We start from the raw sequence: 24518 nt of genomic DNA, 5'->3' as shown, positions 1-24518 counted from the left end.
TAAAAAGTAGGCAAATGAATAGTTTGGTTTAAAGCCACACTAGAAACCACCTTAGGCATAAATGAAGGATTAGTACGTAATGATACCCTATCCTTATGAAAAATCAAAAAAGGCTCAACCGCCATAAGGGCCTGCAATTCAGAAACCCTTCTTGCAGAAGTAATGGCCAACAAAAAAGCAGTCTTCCATGACAAGTATTTCAATTCAGCAGTAGCCGCAGGCTCAAAAGGTTGTAGAGTAAGTTTCTCCAACACAAAATTGAGGTCCCAAGCAGGAGTAGGAGCTCTACGTGGGGGTCTTATATTCTTTGCCCTCTAAGAAATTGCTTGAACAAAGGATGAGAAAACAATGGTGGGTCACAATCATAGTGAGCTGAAATTGCTGCAGCATGAATCTTAATGGAAGAGAAAGACAAACCTTTGTCCAATAACTCAGTAAGATATTGAAGAGCCACACTCAAATTAGGCTCAGAAACATCCAAATCCTTTGCTGCACTCCAAAATAAAAATCTCTTCCATTTTTCTGCATACACTTTTCTGGTCCTAGGTCTTCTGGCTTCCATAATCACATTCAAAACTTGTTGAGGAAGTTGAGACCTGCTGTGGTTCAAAACAGAATATGCCAGGCTGTTAGATGAAGAGAGTGAAGCTTGACATTGAGAAGATGACCGTCCCTCTGAGACAAAAGGTGTGGAATTAAAGGTAAAGGCCATGGAGGCTTCCTTACCAGATTCCTCAGTAATGGGTACCAGTGTTGCGAGGCCAATCTGGAGCTATCAAAATCATCCTTGGCTTGTCTTGTCTGACCTTTAGGAGTACCTTTGGGAGGAGAGGCAGAGGTGGAAAGGCATACACATGAAGATTTTCCCAACTGAGCGAAAGAGCATCCACTTTCCAAGCTGTGTGATGAAACCTTTTAGTGCAAAACTTTGGCAGCTGGTGGTTTAGTGGAGAAGCGAACAGATCTATGTCTGGAGTTCCCCAGGACACTGTCAATTGTCGAAATACATGAAGATCCAGTTTCCACTCATGGGGATCCATGATTTGCCTGCTTAACACATCTGCTAAGGAGTTCTGTGCTCCTGGCAGAAACCTTGCCTGTAGATTTAGCTGCAAGCTGAGCGCAGTCTCCCACAAAATCATTGCTTGCCTGCATAGAGGATAAGAATGTGTTCCCCTTGCTTGTTGATGTACCACATGACAGTTGTGTTGTCTGTTAGAATCAACACCTGCCCAGGAAGAAGTAACTCCTTGAAAGCCATTAATGCAAACTGGACTGCTAACATCTCCTTCATGTTGATATGTAGATGCTGTAGTCTGGCAGGCCACTTGTCCTGTATCCACTTTCCATTCAGATGAGCTCCCCAAGCTATGTCTGAGGCATCTGTCGTTAGAATCTGACTCGCCTCTGGCCGGGTCACAGAGAGTCCCTTGTTTAGGTGACATTCCTGAGCCCACCACAAAAATTCCTTTTGAATGCAAGGTATTATTGGAATGACAGTGTCCAAATCCTGGCAGTGCTGTGTCCATACATTTTTAGATACCATTGCAGCTTCCTCATATGCAGTTTGGCATTGGGAAGCACCAGAATACAAGATGCCATGAACCCTAATGCTTGAAGGACTGTCCTTGCAGTCAGCACGGACTGATGAGATAGTTGATGGAAGTAAAGGGATAGACTCTTTTGTTTGTCCGGGGTTAAAAGGCCATCTGGGCTGCTGTATTCAGTCTCACACCCAGAAAGCACATGTCTTGAGAGGGTACTAGACTGGACTTTATTTTGTTCACAGAATACCCCAGGCATCTTAGCACTGCTATCACATATTCCAGATGCTGAAGAAGCTCGTCCTTTTCTTGAGCCAGAATCAGACAGTCGTCCAAGTAAGGATAGATTTGTATTCCTTTTAGCCTGAAAAAAGCTACAACTGGAGCCAGAACTTTTGTGAATACTCTGGGCACAGTAGATAAGCCAAAGGGCAATGCAGAGAACTGATAATGTGAATTTCCAGCTCGGAAACGCAGATACTTCCTGCAACTGACTCTGATAGGCACATGAAGGTAAGCCTCCTTGAGATCTAAAGTTACCATCCAGTGATCTTTGCCCAGCAGAGGTAAAAGCTGTTGTAACGTCAACATTTTGAACTTGGGAATGTCCAAATAAGTGTTGAGGATAGACAAATCCAAAATTGGTCTCCACGTGTTCCCCTTTTTTGGTACTAGGAACAGGCGAGAATAAAATCCTAGGCCCCTTTCTGGCACAGGAACCGGCTGAATGGCCCCTATCTGGAGCAACAGAGAAATTTGCTTGTGAGCCTCTTTTCTTTGTATAGGAGGAATGTCTGGCATGCCTTTGAAAGGAGGCAAGGTATGGAAATAAAACCTGTAACCGTGGTGAACAATATCCAATACCCATCTGTCTTGGGTAATAACACTCCAATTTTCTTTGAAAAGTGCCAGCCTTCCTCCCAAAGGTGCTGCCAGGCGAGAAGGCTCTGGCAGCTGAAAAGGCAAGTCATTGGGTCTGCTTACGAAAGGACTGACCCCTGCCCTCACCAGAAGACTGGGCAGGCGAACTGCCTGTTCTAGGCCTAAAAGAACCTTGAGCTCTGCCCCTACCACGTCTAGATCTACCCCTAGACTGAGAATCATAAGAAGGATAAGTCCACCCCTTAGTAGGCCAATTTCTACTAAACTTTGGAGGCTGAACCTGCAAAAATCTTTAACAGTCTGCATAGACTTAGCCTTGTCCTCCATTTTCTTTAAAACTGCTTCCACAGGCGCACCAAATAACACATCAGATTGTAAAGGAGCATCTAAAATCCTTGTCTTTACATGTTCAGCTAAATTCTGATCCCTCAGCCAGGCATGCCTGCGAAGAACAGAACCAGTGGCTGCCACCCTCGAAGAGGCCTGTACAGCATCAAAACCACATTGCAAGGAATGCTTACCCACCTGTTCAGAAACATGAACCAAATCCTGCAACTCTTTACACTCAATACCTTCCGCCAGAGCATCCACCTTAGACTTCAATTGTGAAAGGAGATAATTTTGGTATTTCAACATGTGAAACTGGCAATTCAAAGCCCTCATGGCTAAAGTGGAAGAAGTATACACCTTTTTCCCCCATCTATCCAAAGCCCTTGCCTCTTTATCAGAAGGAACAGGATTTTTAACAACAGAAGCCTTAACACCTTTAGGGCCCTGAGAAACAGTTTCTGGGTCTGCCCTAGGACTCTTAAAAGATACTTATGAGCTTCAGGCACCCTATAATACCTGTCCGGTTTAACTGGGGCAGGAGGCAAAGAGTCAGGGTTCAGGAAGCCTCTGCAAAACATCCTCTACCACATCCAGAACAGGAGGTATAGCTAAAGGCCTATGCTGGCGTCGAAACAAAATTACCCTAAGCCTTTTCCTATAATCAGAGAAATCTTGACCTTCCCATTTAAAATGCTCCCTCATGGAATGAAGAGTCTCTGAAAAGAAAAATCCTCAGGAGGAGAAGCCGAAGGTGTAGAGTCATCTACATCAGAATCAGAATAAGGAGGATACTCCTGCAAGTCTTCAGCCGAAGACTCAGAAGCCTCGAACACTGCTCAAAACTCTCAAGCTCAGGTTCCACCCTAGGCCTCTTATCGGGGTAAGAACCTCTAATCATAGTAATCAAATCTTCTGCCATTTTAAGCATATGTTTCTTAGGCAGAGACCCTGAAGAACTAGGGAGACCCCACTGAAGTTAACCCTGGCCAGCCTCTAGAAGGAGCCTTGGAAACAGAAGGGGAGGGCCTAACCACCTTAGAAAGGGAGGGGAGAACAGCTACTTGAGAAGCCCCTTCAGCCTGGCCTACCTCCTGAGAGGACACATCTTGTAACAGTAAAGTCTCTCCCTGAGAATCCAGAGGAACTTCTGGTAGAACCACCGGCTCCACCGAGCCCTCTAAAGAACCGACGTCCGGGACAGGCGGTTCTTCCACCCTAGGCTTCGCTGCTTTGTCTTTGCGCTTTTTAGGCAAGCGGGCGTCGGAGCATCCGACGGCATGTTGTAATTACAACGCTTCCCAAAAACTAACCTGGCACAATCTAATCTTCTCTTAATAGTGCGTTTGTTAAATCTAGCACAAGAGCGACAGCCAACAACGTCGTGCTCAGGCCCTAAGCAAGGTATACACAAAGTATGGTAATCTCTATGAGGTATCTGTTTCCCACAAGAAATACAGTTATTCACTTTTTCTGACATCCGGTTAAATACTGAGGCAAGAAAAAACCAAAATATTCCCCAACGGGGTACTTAGCCAACTTTGATTCGGTCTGAAACTCCGACTTCAGAAAATTTCAGAACGCCAACCTGCACTCGCAATACTGCTTCTGCATCGGACCATGCGGCAAAAAAGACTGAGGATATGACGTCGGTCATGCGCATTTGTACCCTGATGTCCTGATGTCAGTCAAATGCGCCTTGACCGACGTCAGCCTTATACTTTGGTATTCGGGCCGACTGGGACAGCGGACTACCCCAAGTGTTAGGACTGCAGCAATGTGAGATGAAGAACATCATATATTAAGGAGAAACATATGGTTTACTTGGTATCTGAAAAGCAGAAACAGTGTTGGTTGCAAACTCTAATCCGCATCTCAACTAACTACAGTTCTAACTGGTTTTGTAAGCAGAAGCATACTTGGTATTTGTAAGCTGAAACATACAGTTGTTTATATGGTATTTGAAAAGCAGAAACACAGCATTTGTTATGCACTCTAGCCAGTATCTTACCTAACTATGGTGCTACTTTAACCTGTTAGACTTAGTACATTGTTAAATTTGTCTGTAGTGATCTGCCTAGGCACCGTTTCCTAGTCTTTATGATTCTTTACTCTTCCCCAGACATTTATCTATGTAGCTACTTATTGTACCATTTCTTGTACCAGCTCTCTGTCTTCTGGTAATCCTCCCATCACTCTCTGACTAATATCCTCTTCTCTCCTAATTGTCTCTATTTCCCTAGAACTGTACTACTCACTTTATGCTCACACTCTTTTTTTTTTCTCTTTTTGCAGTTTGCTCGGGCCATCCACAAGCCTCTGGATTTCTTCCCCCCACCACCACCGCCTTTGGTTCAGAAGCAATTTCCAGTAAAAGCGCAAATTAGCCCTGGGAAATCTCAACATGTAAACACAAGCATTCCAGTAGAAGTAATTATTAGGGGAATGTCACTGAATTTGTTTTTAACAATTTTCTTTTACTTTGTGAGGTGAGCACAGCAGCATTGAGCTCCATTCAGCTTCTAACTTGGAGAGCTTTAATGAAGCTGGCCACTCGGTACGAACATACTCTAATAATCCACCCTTCTTACCATAGCTGGGTGGAATGTTTAGTTAAAGCATACTCCCTATTCTATAGTGCCAACTTCCCACTCCCTCCTTGGGAAGCTAACCACAAGTTAATCATTGCATCTTACCTTACCTTATCTTTAGGCTAAGCTACCTTCTTGCTCAATCTCTTGCTGTTACTGATAGGTTTCTGCAGCTTTAGGTTCTCTTGCTCTAGCCTGCTCAGCTCACTTTTTGGGCTCACTCCGCTCCCCTCCCTACCCCCTAATTCCACCCACCCCTAGCACTCCTACACTTATAGCCCATATATCCGCACCCCCTCCACAACAGCCTATTACCATCCCTCGGTCATCAGATCCACTCCCACTTCCACATCACAAAAACCTCTTCCGTACACCCCACCCACACCATGCAAGGCATACTAGGACTACTACTAACGCTCACCACTCTAACTAACACCACATCCATGCACTCTAACATATGAACAAACACTACCTACCACATAACACACACCCACACACACACACACACATACACACACACACACACACACACACACACACACACACACACACACACACACAACCTCACACAAATATAGTAATATGCTCCACACTATTTAACAACTCATTACTCTACTTACACAAAACAGCAACCACACTACCTCACAAAAGGGTAACAGTACCCAAAAAACACATAGATATAGCCTATACCATAAAACTCACACTATTCCTCAGAAAATGGCTACTAATCTCAGGGGACATATACCCCAACCCAGGTCCAAGCAACCCAATCCTATCCCAGAAACACAGGTCAGACCTACTTATTATCAATATAAACACACATAGCATATCCAAGAAACTACATGACTTTCACACATTCATATCCCACTACTCCCCAGACATACTAACCATTACAGAGACCTGGCTAAAACCTCCAACACAAAACAAAGAAATTCTTCCCCCAGGCTATAACATCCTAAGGCAAGATAGAGGTACCAAAAAGGGAGGTGGAGTTGCAATCTTATTTAAAAATACACTCAACCACCAACCACTAAAAACCCCACTTCCCAAATTCCAGAATGCAGAGACATTAGGCTCAGTTATGTCCCTTAAAAACAAAAAGAGAATCAACATCCTCTGTAGTGATATTCCTCCAGGAAATAACTCACCTATAATAGAAGAGATACTACAATGGGCCACAATCAGCCTACCCCAAGAAACCATCCTGCTAGGTGACCTAAACTTAGACTGGCTAGCCTGCAACTCCAACAACCCCTAAAACCATATTAACCTATTTGGATTCTCACAACTAATCCAAGAACCCACCAGATAGACAAAAATTCAAATAGAACCTCCATTCTAGATTGGACACTAGTTAATATCCCCACAGAAAATTATCATGTCAGCTGCTTACCTGATGCCTTGAGTGACCACTGCCCCACATTCCTCCTTCGTAAACAGGTAAAAATACCCAAACCCATGCTATTCAAGGAGACTAGGGATGAGCACAAAGTCAATCCACAAACTCTTAACAGTATGCTCCAGCAACAGGACTGGAATCCACTAAAAACTCTACCTTTAGACCACGCAGTTAATTTTTTTAATACTACTTTTATGACTATTCTAAATATACTAGCTCCCATCAGGAAACCCAGGACTAAAGTTAACTATGCCCCATGGCTAAATAGGACAACAAAAGCCTTAATAAAAGCCAGAGACAATGCCTGGAAAAACTGGAAAAAGAATAATACTATCCAAGATGAACAGAAATATCAAGAACTACGAAATAAGGCCAAAACCCAAACAAAAGTAGATAAAATAACTACTTTTTAGACATCCAAAGCAAGCACTCTAGAAACCCCCAAAAGTTTTGGCAGGCCATCAGTACTCTTCTAAAACCAGGCAAAATCACCACCCCTTCTCCCAACAATGATTCTGATAATGATAGCATAGCTTCAGAATTCAACCATCACTTCACAGAATCTATTCTTGCACTATCTATCCAACTATCCAACAAGAACACTAAAACCACCCCAACTGTAGAACAAACTAACATATCCACCTTCACACTCTCACCTGTACCAACCTCTTCAGTTAAAAAGCTACTCTCTAAACTAAAACCCACCACACTCACAGCAGATGGTTTACCCATAAATTTTCTAAAATTAGCTGCAGAATCACCAGCCTATGCTGTCTCAATTCTTATAAACTGCTCTGTACAAGAAACCTCCGTACCCCATCTATGGAAAGTGTCACATATAATTCCCCTTCGCAAAGGCAGAAACTCCTATGAACTATCAAACTACCAGTCAATTGCTATCTTGTCCCTCCTTTCCAAGTTTCTGGAGAAATGTATAACCTCCTCTCCCCCACGCAGCATAGTTTCCACCCAAACCATAGCACAACCACTGCTCTACTCTCCTTTACCAATCAGATTAACCATCTAAGAAATGACAACAAACTTGTCTCAGCCATATTCCTAGATCTATCAAAAGTGTTTGATATGGTCTCCCATAACCTACTCTTAGACACTGTCAACCTTATCCTTCGCCCCCTCTACTACTTCATGGTTTAGAAGCTATCTCTCCGACAGAAAACAATCACTTAAATGGCAAAGTACACTATCTCATCTATTACCACCTACTATAGGCATCCCACAAGGATCAGTACTGGGTCCTCTACTATTAACCATTTTCATTAACAAACTACATACTTCCACCCTACATGCATCACTTATACAGTACACAGACAACTCCACCCTAATCTGCTCAGTCCCATCCAAAACCACTCTTCAAAAGCTTACCCAAGAATCCTTCTGTTCTGTGAGAATAATAGATTACCGATATCCAACTAATCTAAACCCTAACAAGACCAAATTACTCCTTTTTCCCCCCAACAAATCCAAATCCACACCTCCTACCTTCATTATTACCTCCAAAAATGGGACCACAATCTCCTCCTCCCCTCACACTAAGCTGCTTGGTGTTGAAATGGATAACAATCTAAACGTTTATGTCCAAATCTTACAAACCATCACAAAGGTACATAAGAAACTAGGAACCCTATACAAACACAAACAGTTCCTATCGGACCAAGCTAGAATTTCCTTAGCCCAAACTCACCTCTTGTCTACTCTAATGTATGCATCACCAATCCTAATTCATATCAGGAAAACAGACCTAAACAAACTAGAGTCAAGTTACAATAAAATTGCAAAATTCGCTAACAACTCCACTTTTAGAAATTATCACTATCTTGCCCTGAAGCAACTGCAATGGTTAGAACTCCCTCAGCTAATTAGCTATCACCAATTAGTCCTCACCTTCAACATAATAAGGATCCCTCAGAAAACCCCAGCCCTAAACCAACTTCTAAACCGATATTCTGCAAATCGCCCTCTGTGCTCATCCAACAAAACCCTGCTCTGCATAACCAAAGCCAATAACACTGCAGGGAAAAGTCTATTCTCCCACACCATTGCTAGGAAATGGAATAACCTCCCCCAAAGTATCTCCTCTGCACCATCCATCTCACTTTTCAAGACATCACTAAAGTCACACCTCTTGCAATCATGGCTTTGTCCTTGTATCACATAAAATCTTTTCTGCTCTCCTCCTAACTTGCCACACCTCATCGCCTCACTGCTTACCTCATCTATTCTGTACTACTCAAATACTCCCTATCAGGAACTACTATCCGACAAACTATTTCTCATGCTATAACATATCTCCTGAATAGCATTATTTTCCAGATTCCATTCCTTCATTTTTATGCTTTGTACTACCAATACAGAATTCAAAGTTTTGCTATCTATATAACAAGCTTGCTCAAATCAAACTAAAGTACAACAAATCTCCTTGATTGTATATATGTCACTGTATAGAAATTTTCTGTCATTCGTGGATTATGTGTTGTCATATAAAGACATGGAGCTCTGATTGTATATATGCCTCTGTACAGATATTTTTTTGTCATTTGTTGTATTTGTACTGTTATGTTATGGAGCTTTTCTTCCCGGGCCTCCGCTGTAAATGGACCTTGTTCCAGTTGGACTTTCCCGGTAAACAAATGTAAAATAAAATAAATAATAAATAAATATCAATACACACACACACACACACACACACACACACATATATATATATATATATATATATATATATATATATATATATATTTAGATATAGATATAGATATATATATATACACAGCAGTAAGTGTGTGCAAAATGGATGGTTATGTCATGTGTGAACTCCATGTTGGGAACACATTGCCCTTTTTGTGAAGGTGGGATTGGGAATTTGGGGAAGTATAGCAGTTATATTTGTGGAGGTGGGTTGGGTTGGAAGATAGAGAAGACAGCCTACAGGGGTGGTATATGACACATGTGGTGGGTAAACACCTGGGATGGGGAGTGCTGTCTGCGATGTGGAAGTCCCATGAGCCCCCATATAGAAACAATGGGAACAAGGTCCCCCCCATGGCCAGTCACAACATTAGCTTCATGGCCCTGAAGGTGGCTGGGCTGAAGGCTGAGCAGGAGGAGCATGTGGGCCCTGTGAGTATGTACTGATGGCTTCAAGGTGCTGTAGCACATCCCCCAAGTCTCTGTGGAGCTCCCTATGCACTAACCTCGGGTGACAGGATCATGTCTGTGTGTGTTCCCGGCAGGGGGGAACACCATCCCCTGAGGTGGTTCCACCTGGAGGTAGTGCAGGATCAGTAGATGAGGAGGCCCCAGGGTGGGTCTCATATGTGATGTGGCCTGGTAACATGGCCAGATGAGATGGGAGTGGTGGTTCTGCTAGCAACTGTTCCCTAAACATGCTATTGTGTCACTGTTATAAAACATATGTGGGTAGTAATAGTCCACACATTCCCGGATCATGTCCAACAGCATGCATAGATATCCCAAATAACACAAAACAACAGATGTGCAGCAATCACATAGCAAACAGACCACTATACACACTGAGCAGAGTGGAGGAGGGGCGTTGACTACAACTCTGATCTGAGATATATAAGTATCCTGTTTCTTTGGCTTATTTATACTGATTATTGCTTCTAGCAATTTATATACAGCACTTTTTATTGCCTGCTGCATACTTTTTACTGTATTTTATTGCTATTAACTAATCTGTATGGGTAACTAATTTGTGTGCAGTTAAAAGCATTATGTAGAGTCTCTTTGCTCCTTTATCTGTTTAAAAACTTTCATTTTGTGGCTCACTGCTGTCATAAAGATTTCTGTAGTGTTTACTGTCTAAAGAGTGTAGGCTAATAGCTTTAGTATTGTCCCAGTTCAGAGTTGCTGGCTCTGGGCCTGTTTGTCTTTTTCAGTGATTGTTCAAAGCACATGAACAGGCCATCTTGAATTAGCAGAAGCCTTTCTTTACCTTTGTGGCTGGATTGTGTTAACTGGCTGCTGGCTAGTGGGGGCTGGTTCTTTTGTGCTTTTTTAAAAAAAAAAAAAGTTGTCTAAGGTTGTATCTTCTGGTATTTAAGCCCTAACTTTGAGAGAATTTCTATCTATACACACTGAACAGAGTGGAGGAGGGGCATTGACTACAACTCTGATCTGAAATATATACGTATCCTTTTTTTTGGCTTATTTATACTGATTATTGCTTCTAGCAATTTTTATATAGCACTTTTTATTGCCTGCTGCATACTTTTTACTGTATTTTATTGCTATTAATTAATATGCATGGATAACTGATTTGTTTGCAGTTAAAAGCATTCTGTAGAGTCTCTTTGCTCCTTTATCTGTTTAAAAACTTTCATTTTGTGGCTCACTGCTGTCATGTAGTGTTTATTGTCTAAAGAGTGTAGGCTAATAGCTTTAGTATTGGTGTCTACCCTCTCTCCCTGTTGGTGTCTTTTTGTTATACTTGGTGGCTTTGAAGTTCCCCACCCCTACTGTAAATTTGATCTGGGACAGTCCTCCCAGTCTAGTGTCATTAGCTCTTTCTACCTAATACAGAGAGAATATCTGAGAAGGTCTTTCATTCCTCCTTTTTCCCTTTCTTAAAAAAAATTGCTTGAATCTCCTTGTGTTCTGACTGTGCTTCTCAAACATTTTGGAAATATAGAGTATATTTTAGTGCATTTATTATAACTGTATTTGTCTTAATATTGCTACAACTCAAGTGCTCTAGGTTGCATTGAATTGTTTGTGTTTTAGCTGCTTTTCTGCATATATATACTTCTCTGTATATGTAGACTAGCTACTTATTATGCTGTATTACTGCCTCTTAAATCGTTTTTCAGTTGTGCACTTGCCTTACTTCATTTTAAAAGTTTTAAATTGCTAATTTTGTAGAGTTTTAATTGCATTTACTCTTTAGGACTACACACTCAAGTGTGGTAGCTTTTCTGTGTTTATTTACTGTATTATTTGTTTAGCCTGTTTTAACCAAAAACAAAAATACTACCGTGTTTGCTCATTTCCTACCTTTCCTAGCCAGTCCAGATCACAAGCTTTGCTTGTCTCAGGACTTTATTTTTTGTGTTCAGAGCTATCCAGACCTTGCTGTGGTAGAGGGAAGTCCTACTGCTTACCAGTGGGAGTGGTGAGCATTGTACTGCCTATCTAACACTAGATGAGTGGTTTTCAGCTCTGAAATTGTAATTTTATTAGCCTTTTTGGGCTGATTCCTATCCTTTTCAACTTTCTGGCTTAAAAATGCATGTGTTTGTGCATTTGTCGCATTGTGCAGCACCGCAGGGCTACAGTTAAACTATTCCAGGTGCCAGAAAGTCTGCTCTTCAAATTTTCCCTTAGAACTCACTGGTTTCTCAGTAGTAGCACTAAAATCTGAACCCCTGTGACTAGCACTTGCTCTAGACCCTGCTGGAAAGCACTAGGAAGCCTGAAACTGATACAAGCACTCAACTCTCCTTGTCAATAAGGAGAAATTAATCGTAGGCACTAAACAGCCTATAATTGCAAAGTACCCTACAAAGGTAAGGGAAAACAGCTGTTGTACTTTACAAAAAAAGCACCTAAACAGGCATGTCCAAGGGTCAGCTTCCATTGATTTCTCCTGTCCACCTGGTGAATCTGGGCATAATGGGGCAATGTGACAACTGCCTCATGTACACAGACAACCCTCTCCTCCTACAACGCAACACTACAACCTGCGAGACATGCACTTACATAGCCAAACTGGAAGCAAAGCTCTCTCCGGCCAAGATTGTGCTAGACAGTCAAGAGGAGAAAGTTAACACCTGTAACTGCAATGTATTACTCACTGATAAAGTAGCGGTGAGCAGAAAAAAAATCAAATGAATAAAAATCACACCGCTACTCCACAGTTATTATAAGTTTAAAATGAAATATTTATTAAAATTGCTTAAAAAGCATCCTGAATATTTGGTTAACCTCCAAACAGAAAAGTTCTTCTTAATAAGACCACTGTCGTTTTCAAAATACAGAAGTCCATATTGTTACAAGTTTAAAAAATGCAGTTTGTTGCAATTGAAATCTCTAAATGCGTATAACATGCCTAGATGTTTATGACAAAAAAGCAAATGCTCATATAAATGCAGATTCCAATTTAAAAACAGGATAAGCTTACAATTCCTGTTGTTGTTCCAAATTCGCTCACATAGCAGAACGCTGTATGAGGAGCATTAGCGTTCCTGTTTGCTATGCGCAAATGTAGAAACTTATAAACATCACTCAAATTTCAAAATAAAATTCTTAGGCTTTAAATACTCGGCACCAGAGTGTTTAAGCAGCAAAATGTGACAGGCAAGAGCAGATTTTTGCTCTATCATATTTGCTGTCCAATACCTTGGTTCAAGAACTGCTCGTATTGTCGAGTATCTCTAGCAATTGCAAGTTTTGTCTAAAAGGAAAACTGGTTGTTGTACTACATTTGGTACTTAGCACTCTAACTGAAGAAATGTTCATTTGCCGAGTGCTTTAAGTTTTGCTGCCTAGTACTTTGGTTCAAGAACTGCTCGTATTGTCGAGTGCCTCTAGTAATTGCAAGTTTTGTTTAAAAGGAAAACTGGTTGCTGTACTACATTTGGTGCTTAGCACTCTAATTAAAGAACTGTTTGTTTGCCGAGTGCTTTAAGCTTACCCAAGCTTTACTTTTAAAGAAACCTAGTGTTTCAGTCTGTCACATTTTACTGCATAAACACTCTGGTGCCCAGTATTTATAGCCTAAGAACTTTATTTTGAAATCTGAGTGATGTTTACAAGTTTCTACATTTGCGCACAGCAAACAGGAATGCCAATGCTCCTTATACAGCGTTCTGCTATATGAGCGAATTTGGAACAACAACAGGAATTGTAAGCTTATTCTGTTTTTAAATTGGAATCTGCATTTATATGAGCATTTGCTTTTTGGTCATAAACATCTAGGCATGTTATACACATTTAGGGATTTCAATTGCAACAAGCTGCATTTTTTAAACTTGTAACAATACGGACTTCTGTATTTTGAAAACGACAGTGGTCTTATTAAGAAGAACTTTTCTGTTTGGAGGTTATCCAAACATTCAGAATGCTTTTTAAGCAATTTTAATAAATATTTCATTTTAGACTTATAATAGCTGTGGAGTAGCGGTGTGATTTTTATTCATTTCACAAGGTTAACACCTGCACTACACCTCAAGCAACTCAGAGCCCTTCAAAACCCACACCATCAACACCCACACATAGCAACACTAAACCCACATATGCGGAGGCCCTTAACATTAACCTGTCCAAGCAACAAGGACCTCCGAAGCTGAAATATAAACAAACACCAGTCACAACCAAAGTGAAATATAGCTGACAACACCAGTGTGCCACCCAACAACAGCCCCTAAGGCAAGACAATGTACCCAACACTTTAGTCATAGGTGACTCTATAGTCAGGTACACTGATGCCCCACTCACCAGGATGAACAAGGAGAAAATTACAGTCAGCTGCCTGTCAGGTGTCAGGATCCACCACATAATGCATGCACTCATGTCACTCCACAACAAGGACAAATACGGCTCTGTCATTGTCCATGTTGGAGTGAATGACTTGAGACGTACCTCCCTGAACTACATGAAAAGAGACATGGAAGAGCTCTTAGATCATGTGGCCCAGGCAGGTATGACCCTAGCCGTGAGTAGCATCCTGCCTTCTCCCAGAATGATGCCACAGTATAAGGACAAAATGATTGACTTCAACAATTGGTTAAGCTTCTGGTGTCATTCAAAGGGGATCCAGTATATGTCTGCCTGGGAAGACATGATTAACAAACCATGATGCTTTGCAGAGATGGTCTGCACCTGTCACCGCTGGGATTCAGGTTACTTGCTAAAGCTCTTGCCACCCCTATAGTGCCTTTTTTAGGCAAGGTTCAAAGGACAAAACCACCACCATAACAGATACAAGCATGCAAAATCTGAAGGTAATGCTACTCAGTGCTAGAAGTCTAAACCTCAAAATGCACTTTCTCGAGGCACTCCTAAAAATGGAGAACATTCATATCTGTGCAGTAACTGAGACCTAGTTCAAGGCACCAGAGAGCATTCCTGCAATACCAGGCTACAACTCTTACCACACTTTTCGGCCACAAAACCAAGACCGAAACACTAAAGGTGGAGGAGTGTCCATATCCACCAAGGATATTCACACCTACAGGCTAGTTGCCCAACACAATGTATCTGAAATTCTTCAGGTGCAACTAGCACTAGGTAAGACTGCAATCCAAATTGTAGCTTGCTACAGATCCCCTACCATGCCCCAAGATTCTCACTACACCTTTCTAAACATATTGGAAAATATTAAGATACAACCAAACACCCTAATACTGGGTGATTTCAACTACCCAGCCATTAACTGGGAAAACTACTCGGGTACCAACTCCTTTTCCCAACAATTCTTGGAATTTATAAATTCCAATGCCCTGAATCAATTAATCCATTGTCCCACCAGGGGCTCCAATATCCTAGACCTGGTCTTTATCAACATGGGAGATAGATGCTCCACACCAGTGGTCACCCCCTCATTGGTCAGGTCTGACCATAAGCAAATCACCCTTGACATCCACATCCCACCCCCAAGCCCCAGTAAGAAAATCTCCTTAAAAAACTTCTCTAAAGCCAACTTCATGCTACTGAAGTCAAAAGTGACAAACTTCATGACACTCATGCAGACGGGATCTGAAAGTTCGACTGCTAAATCCTACACTAAGGCACTGTATGAGCACATCCACTTGTACATGAATCGTGCCATACCAAATAGAACCAAGATGCTTTCCTCCAAAAAAAGGAAGCCACTCTGGTGATCCCCTGCTATAAACAAACTATACAACAGAATGAAGAAACTATTGCAGAAAAGAGGAAAATCTCAAGATGCAAAAAACTCCCTCACCAGCCTCAGTAAGAAGCTGAGATCCCTCATAAAATCCTCAAAAGCTAGTTACAGAAATAAAATTGCCAAAGATTCCAAAGACAACCACAAGACATTCTTTAGTTATGTCAAGAATCTAAATGGCAATGCTCAGATCTGCTCTGAGCTACAACAGAATGGCATTAAATATACTGATCCCAAGGATATTGCCAATATACTGGCAGATCAATTTAGTGCCAACTTCATCCCCCTCTCACCCCCTAAAGGGCCCATCTCAATACCAAAAGATTGCCAAATTCTGATAATCATGGCCACACAGGTAGAAACCACACTCTCCAAAGCTAAGAATACAGCATCCATGGGACCAGATGACATCCCGGGCTGTGTACTACATGAGCTACAAAATGAACTGGCACCACAGTGACGTGTCCTGTTTAATCATAGCTCCACCTCAGGCTTTGTGCCCACTGAGTTGTGCACAGCTACAGTTATCCCACTCCACAAGGGGAGATCGGGAACTACTGTCCCATCAGTCTGATGAGCCTGATCTGCAAGAGCATGGAATGCATTAACATGGATCTTATAAACAAAGACATTGGCAACCTTCAAACACTGGACCCCACCCAGTTTGGATTTGTGAAGGTCCGATCTTGTCTCCTGAACCTGATTGACTTCTTTGAATCAGTCTCCAGAGCTGTTGACAAGGGTAAAACAGTCCACACAGCCTATTTGGACCTCGCCATGGCTTTTGATACCATCCCCCACTCTGGAATCATAGATAAACTTACTAAGCTAGGCATAAATCCCTACATCACTCAATGGGTTTCCAATTGGCTTACTGACAGAACCCAGACTGTAAAAGTAGCTGACTCCAAATCCAGCTCCAGACAAGTGACAAGTGGAGTACCTCAGGGATTAGTTCTGGGACCACTCTTGTGTGGCATCTACTTTTCTGAAGTACAGGCCAACACTAAGGGACTCTGGCTAACAAAGTTCGCAAATGACTGCAAACTGGGAGCCATTATTGAATCCCCAAATGATTTGGATATTCTACAAAAGGGTCTTACAGAAACAGATGCTTGGTGCCAGAGCCATGGGCTCAAGCTTAATCCCAAGAAATATATAGTTATCCCCTTTGGAAAAAAACATGTACCTATAAATTACCACATAGGTGGCAGTACACTAAACATTGAAAGTGTGATGAGAGACTTAGGGACACAGGTGGACAGTGGTCTCACCTTCGATAACCACATCACCACAACAGTCAGGAAAACCTTCTATGTGGCACACCTTATCACTAAGAGCTTTTCATCCAGAAAAAAGGAGTTCATTGTCCTACTGTACCCATCCCTCATTAGATCCATTATAGAGTATAACACCCCATTTGGTATGTACCTCACAAGACATCTGCAACAGCTGGAAAGGCTGCAGAAATACCTCACTAAAAGAATCACAGGCCTAAAGCAGATGCCATATGCTGACCATCTAAAAAACTCCAGCTATACTCTGCGGCATATCGTCTACTCAGAGTTGATCTGTGCTTAACATATAAGGCCATGTCAAACCCTGAGCTGTTGGACATGCTCCACTTAAAGAAATCCCAATCCCTCAGAGCCACACTTTCCAGGGATCTAAACCTTGTCATCACAATGAACAAAACATGCTGGAGGGATAGGTTCTTGACCCAGAGACTCCCCATACTCTGGAATAAACTGCCCATACATGTCAAGCAGAGCGCCTCCTTGGCCCTCTTCAAAAGGAACCTTGACGATTGGATGGGAGATAGGAAATTCACCCCAGGGATCATGTCAGTCACACTGCTAGACAGTGGTCCAAGGAAGTAAATATTGTGGGAAGAAATATCCAGGGAATTGTTATGGCTAGGCTTGTATAGGCCCTAGGGACGATAGCCTAGTACCAACCTATGAACCTATGAACCTATGAACGTGAATATATGGAACCATAGTGGCCCTTACAATGGCATGCAGGTGACATTGTCTGTAACAGGCCAGCAATGATAGTGTCCCCACAGGGAACATGGCTACAAGCACATTGCACAAAGTGTGGTACAATACAATATATGCCCCAATAGTAGGTATTCTGTAGACATAGCTATTGAGTTGTGTGGTCAGATTGTTGTTGCAGATATGGTGGGGGGAGACAGAGATGTGTATTAAGAACTATGATAACCTTGCTGTATGAGTTGCTCAGACCTGTTTCCATCTTTATGTCTTTCAGGCAAGATATCCCGTGAGAGGCTTCCTGTTTATACAGCAGATGAGAATGAGGTCATCATCACACACCTGGTGTAGCACTACCAGGTGTTGTTTGGACGAATAGCCCATGATCAGCAGGAGTGGACCACCCTGTGGAATGATCTTGTCCAGAGGGTAAATGACGTTGGTCTGCATAACCGCAGTTATGAGCAGGTCCGGCATCATTGCACAGACCTACTTCGCAATGCCTGTCGGTGTGCTGCTGCTGCAGTCAGGGGGGATCAGCTCACAACAGGGGGGGAATCATGCCATCCACCCACCCAACATGTGTTGAAGAGCTCCTTGCCAGCCTCGGGACACCTGTCCACCCACCCGCACACACAACACCTGTTGTAGAGCATAGTGGAGGTGGGTGCTACCCACACAATGGCAGAAGAGTGTGCAGGTAAGGCTACAGGGCACATCCATAGACCACTGTTGCGTATCCATCCACATCTATACAGTTAGATAATGCATATGTGAGATGACATATATATATATATATATATATATATATATATAGAGAGAGAGAGAGAGAGAGAGAGAGAGTCTGTTGCTGTGTAGTAGTAATAAACAGATGTGCATAAGCTGTAGTATTGTGGGCTTGTACTGTTGATGTACTGCAATTCTGCACTCACCCTGTACCAATGCCACAGCTGTGGCTACTGACATCACATCTCTCACACACTTTTGTAGGTCCCTCTGGTATACCTCTAAGGCAGTGAGTATGGTGTTTGTTCAGGTTTCCCAATACACCGGTCATGTTACGGGTATGGTATATTCCATGCACACATTTAACACACGTACCCATAATGCATGCTGTACATGTTCACGTATTGTTGCTGTTAACTGCACTGCATCACAGTGGTCACCATGATGGTGTATCTGAAGGGTATGTCAGACTCCTGCAATATAACTAACATCCTGTCATTCCAAAATTTGTGCACAGAGGTGAACATAATGGTGGGACAAATGGCTACAGTAGGGACATGTGTGAAACATCACCCTTATACAGTGCTACAACAGTGTATATACCAGTATTACAATGGCAACTGTTACAGATCTACACTACGGCATATCACAATACTGCGGTCCACAACCCTTACAACCTGCAATGTGGCCCTAACATGAGCAATGAGTGTGTAATATGGAATTGTTTGTTAGGACAGCAAATATGGGGAATACATACCTTCACAAACACTGGAAGCATATGTGTGCACACACTCCAGATACAATATAGTGGAAGTAGCTGTTGAGGTACTGACTGCATGCATTTGTCAGGGAAATGTACCTTCCAGCAAGTACACATCCACAATGTCACATCAAGAATTTGTCTGCTGTCAAGACGTTTGGCCATCAAATGTGCACACTTACCTGCAACAGAGGCAGCTGTGGTTTGCACACACCTTACATGCCATCGCATGGGCCCCACACCCAACAGGTAGCACCCAGGGGTTGGACATGTAGCCATACCTCACCATTGCATATACCATGGCAAATAGCCCAGACAGTCATGTATGTGGCGAGGATGTATGGGACAGGAATAATGTAGGAAAAAAACAGATGGCCATCCAAGACAGATGATGTCACATGTAGCAAACTGGTAATGCAGGCTACCTAGTAACATGCCACAACACTGAGGGGGTGCAGTACCCATGTCAGCAATTGCCTGGACTCTGCAAATGGCTGGCCCATGGGTTAGGGTAATCAGATGTGACAGTTGTACCACAGGAAACATAAGCCAGGCCTCTCTACAGGTAATGTATACATAACATAAGAGGTCCCCAAAAGGCATGCATTGCAATGTATACTGGTGTACCAAGACCATGCTGGAAACCTACAGACAGTGTCATGTATGATACACGTGCTGCACAACCAACACCTCACCCCACCTCAGGCCCACCATCCTCATCTGTACCATGCCGGTGCCAGTGTATACCTTTATGTTTGCCTTTCATTAGCTGGGACTAGGCTGTTACATGTGGTGTTCAGTGTTTGGGACACTGCAAACTGACACATATGTGTAGGCCAAAAAGGCTGAAGGTGGGGAGGGAGTGTCATCACAACACAACAGTGCACTGCAGCAGGGAACCAAAGGATGCTACAAATGGCTGTATCTGCATACAGTCAGGGTCAGGAACTGTAGCAGACACAACCCTGACTCCACAACAATAGTGATGGCACTGTGTGAACTCCAAGGGATGTGCACATGAGTTGACCTTGCAATCATGCAGAGTTGGGGGAAATGTGTAGGGCAAACTGACCATATACTAGCAAATGCAGATGGCCCATGCTATTATACCCCTGCCAGGAATAGTGACTGCTGTAGTATACATAACAGTAGGTGCAACAAATCATCATGATAAGGGCGTGCACACATATGCACCCACGAAGTGTATGCATCTCAGTCAGCATCAGCACAATTAATACATTTGTTTGACACACATAGTATATACTTATATATACTATATACAGATACTATATACACATAGTAACACAAACATATTTGCGGAGGATCTCAGTAATAATCTGTCTAAGCAACAGAGACCTCCAAAGCAGAAATGCAAGCAACCTCCATCCCCAAACACAACCCAAATGACACATAGCCCACAGACTCAGTGTGCCACTCAACCACAGCCAGTAAGGCAAAACAACGTACCCAACACACTAGTCATAGGTGACTCTATAGTCAGGCACACTGATGTCCCACTCACCAGGCTAAACAAGGAGAAGGTTACTGTCAGCTGCCTGTCGGGTGCCAGGATCTGCCACATAACCCACGCACTCAGGTCACTCCACAACAAGTACAAATATGACTCTGTCATTGTCCATGTTGGTGTGAATGACCTGAGACGTACCTCCCTGGACTACATGAAAGGAGACATGTATGAGCTCTCTGATCTTGCAGCCCAGGCAGTTATGACCCTAGCCCTGAGTATCATTCTGCCATCACCCAGAATGATACCACAGTACAAGTACAAAATGATTGACTTCAACAATTGGCTAAGCTTCTGGTGTCATTCTAAGGGAATCCAGTATCTGTCTGCTTGGGATGACATGGTCGACAGACCACGATGCTTTGCCAGAGATGGCCTGCACCTGCCGCCCCTGGGATTCTGGATACTGGCTAAGGCTCTTGCTGCCCCTTAGTGCCATTTTTAGGCAAGGTTCAAATAACAAATTCACCACCGTAACAAGAACAGGCAAGCAAAAACTGAGGGTAATGCTACTCAATGCTAGAAGTCTAAATCTCAAAATGCACTCACTCGAGGCACACCTTAAAATGGAGAACATCGATATCTATGCAGTGACGGAGACCTGGTTCAAGGCTCCAGAGAGCACCCCTGCACTAACAGGCTATAACTCATACCACACTTTTCGGCCATGTAACCTGGACCGAAACATCAAAGGTGGAGGTGTGTCCATATTCATTAAGGATATCCACACCTCCAGGCTAGTTGCTCAGCATAATGCATCCGAGGGTATCCAAGTGCAACTAACTCTGGGCAAAACTGCAATCCAAATTGTAGCTTACTACAGATCCCCCACCATGCCCCAGGATTCCTACTCCTCTTTTCTTGATGTACTGGAAAATATTAGGGTTCAACCAAATGCCCTAATAATGGGTGACTTCAACTACCCCACCATTAACTGGGAAAACTACTCATGTGCCAACTCCTTAGCTCAACACTTTCTGAAATTCATAAACTCCAATGCCCTGGATCAACTTATCCACACCCCCATCAGGGGCAACAATATCCTAGACCTAGTCATTACCAACATGAGTGACCGGTGTTCCACACCTGAAGTCAACTTCTCGTTGGTCCGATCCAACCATAAGCTTATCACCCTTGATATCCACATCCCGCCCCCACCTCCCATTAAGGAAACCATGATAAAAAAATTTCTCCAAAGCCAACTTCATGCTTCTTAAGACAGAAGTGAACCTCATGACACCTATGCAGATGGACAGTACAGTTACAACTGCTGAATCCTACACAATTGCACTCTATAAGCACTTACATGAGTGCATGGATTGTGCTATCCCAAACAGAACCAAGATACTATCCTCCAAGAAAGGAAGCCAATCTGGTGATCCCCTGCCATAAACAAACTGTACAAAAGAAGGAAGAAACTGTTGCAAAAGAGAGTAAAATCCCATGAGTGGAGGAGCTCCCTGGTCAGCCTCAGTAAGAAGCTGAGATCCCTTATAAGATCCTCCAAAGCTAGCTACAAAAACAAAATCGCCAGTAATTCTAAGGACAACCACAAAGTATTATATAGCTATGTCAAGAATCTTGATGGCAACACCCAGATCTGCTCTGATTTACAGCACAACGGCATGAAAATTACAGAACCAACTGATATTGCCAACATCTTGGCAGATAGGTTCAGTGCTAACTTTATCCCCCCTCACCCCCTAAAGGGCTCATATCTATACAGGAAGAATGCAGAGTCCCTGTAATCACAACTACGCAAGGAAAAGCTGCACTCTCTAAAGCCAAATTCACAGCATCCATGGGACCAGACAACATCCCAGGCTGTGTTTTACACGAACTTCAAAATGAACTGGCTCTCCACTTAAGCACTTTGTTCAATAATCGCCTTGTATCAGGCTTTGTGTCCACTGAATGGTGCACAGCAACAGTTATCCCACTCCACAAAGGGGGAGCCACCACTGATCCCAGAAACTATCGACTATTAGGCTGACGAGCCTGGTCTGCAAGGCCATGGAACGGATCATAATGGAACTCATAAACAAAGTCATTGGTAACCTCCAAACTCTGGTCCCACCCATTTCTGGTTTGTGAAAGGCAAATCATGCCTCCTGAACCTGATCGACTTCTTTGAGGCAGTCACCAAAGCTGTAGATGAGGGTAATGTGGTTCACACAGCCTATCTTGACCTTGCCAAGGCTTTCGACACCATCTCCCATTCTGGAATTATAGCTAAACTCACTAAACTAGGTATAAATACCTAAATCACAAGATGAGTTGCCAACTGGCTCACTGACAGAACCCACACTGTAAAAGTTGCCGACTCCAAATATGACCTCAAATCAGTGACAAGTGGAGTACCACAGGGTTCCATCCTGGGACCTCTCCTGTTTGGTATCTACGTCTCTGAAGTACAGGCTAACACAGAAGGCCTCTGACTAATGAAGTTCACAGATGACTGCAAACAAGGAGCCATAGTCAAGTCCCCAAATGATGTGGACATCCTACAGAAGGGCCTCACTGAGACAGATGCCTGGTGTCAGAGCCATGGCCTCAAGCTCAATACCAAAAAGTGCAGTGTCATCCCCTTTGGCAAAAACTCTGTACCCATGAACTACCACATAGGCAGCAATCTACTTAACACCGAATGTGTGATAAGAGACTTTGGAACCTAGGTGGACAGTAGTCCCTCCTTTGATATTCACATCACCACAGTAGTCAGGAAGCCCTTCTACGTGGCACATCTCATCATAAAAGGGCTCTCATCCAGGAAAAAAGAGGTCATTGTTCCCCTCTGCTCGACACTCATTAGACCCATTATAGAGTACAGCGCCCCTTTTGGAATGTACCTCACAAGACATCTGCAGCAGCTGGAAAGGCCACAGAAGTACCTCACAAAGAGGATTACAGGACTCAAACAAATGCCCTACACTGACACCTCAAAAAACTCCATCTTTACTCCGTAGCATATCACCTACTCAAGGTGATCTCTGCCTGCCTAACATATAAAGCTATGTCAAACTCAGAGCCGTTGGACATGCTACACCTAAAGAAATCCCAATCCCCCTGAGCAACACTCTCTAGGGACCTAAACCTTGTCACCACAATAAACAGGACATGCTGGAGGGATAGATTCCTGTCCCAGAGACCTCCCATAGTCTGGAACAGGTTACCCATCTATGTCAAGCAAAGTTCTTTATTAGCACTCTTCAAGAAAAATCTTGATGAGTGGATGGGAAATAGGAAATACACCCCGGGGATCACTTCTGTGTCTCTGCTCGACAGTGGCACAGGAAAATAACTTTCTTGGGTGATGTAAGCCAGGGAACCTTGTTGGCTTGGCTTACATAGGCCCTTGGGCCAATAGCCTAGTACCTACCTATGAACCTATGAACCTATGAACACTGCATTTGATTGTACAGGACATATGTCACATATCAGGCTCATGTAATGTTAACATATGCAGTAATGTGGTCCCATGGCATATCAAGGAAGAGGGCATCATATCAATAAGGGTGTGTACACCCCCATAGACAGAGTAAGATTTGGCAGTTGTCAGTGTAATTGTAACGTATTGGTCATACATGCACCGCTGATGATGACATCTGTAAATCAGACAGCAGGCATTCACAAATGACATTTGTCCACATATCATCTCAGGTATGTGTTGGACAAACACATAGGGGCTGAGAACAGCACAGCAGACATAACTGACACAGTAATACACATTCAGCAATGGTGTGTACACCTGTGAGGTATGGTGCAGAGTACATGGCAGGGTGCTTAACAGGTGCACAGCAATAGTGTGTACATGGGTGCAGTGTTTTCCATTGGCAAGGGCATCACCTACTAACACAGCCCATGCACCACAGACATG

The sequence above is a fragment of the Protopterus annectens genome, chromosome 9.part0 (assembly GCF_019279795.1).
Source record: "Protopterus annectens isolate FY-2018-M chromosome 9.part0, PAN1.0, whole genome shotgun sequence".
Lineage (NCBI taxonomy): Eukaryota > Metazoa > Chordata > Ceratodontiformes > Protopteridae > Protopterus > Protopterus annectens.
This window is presented reverse-complemented; position numbering follows the sequence as displayed.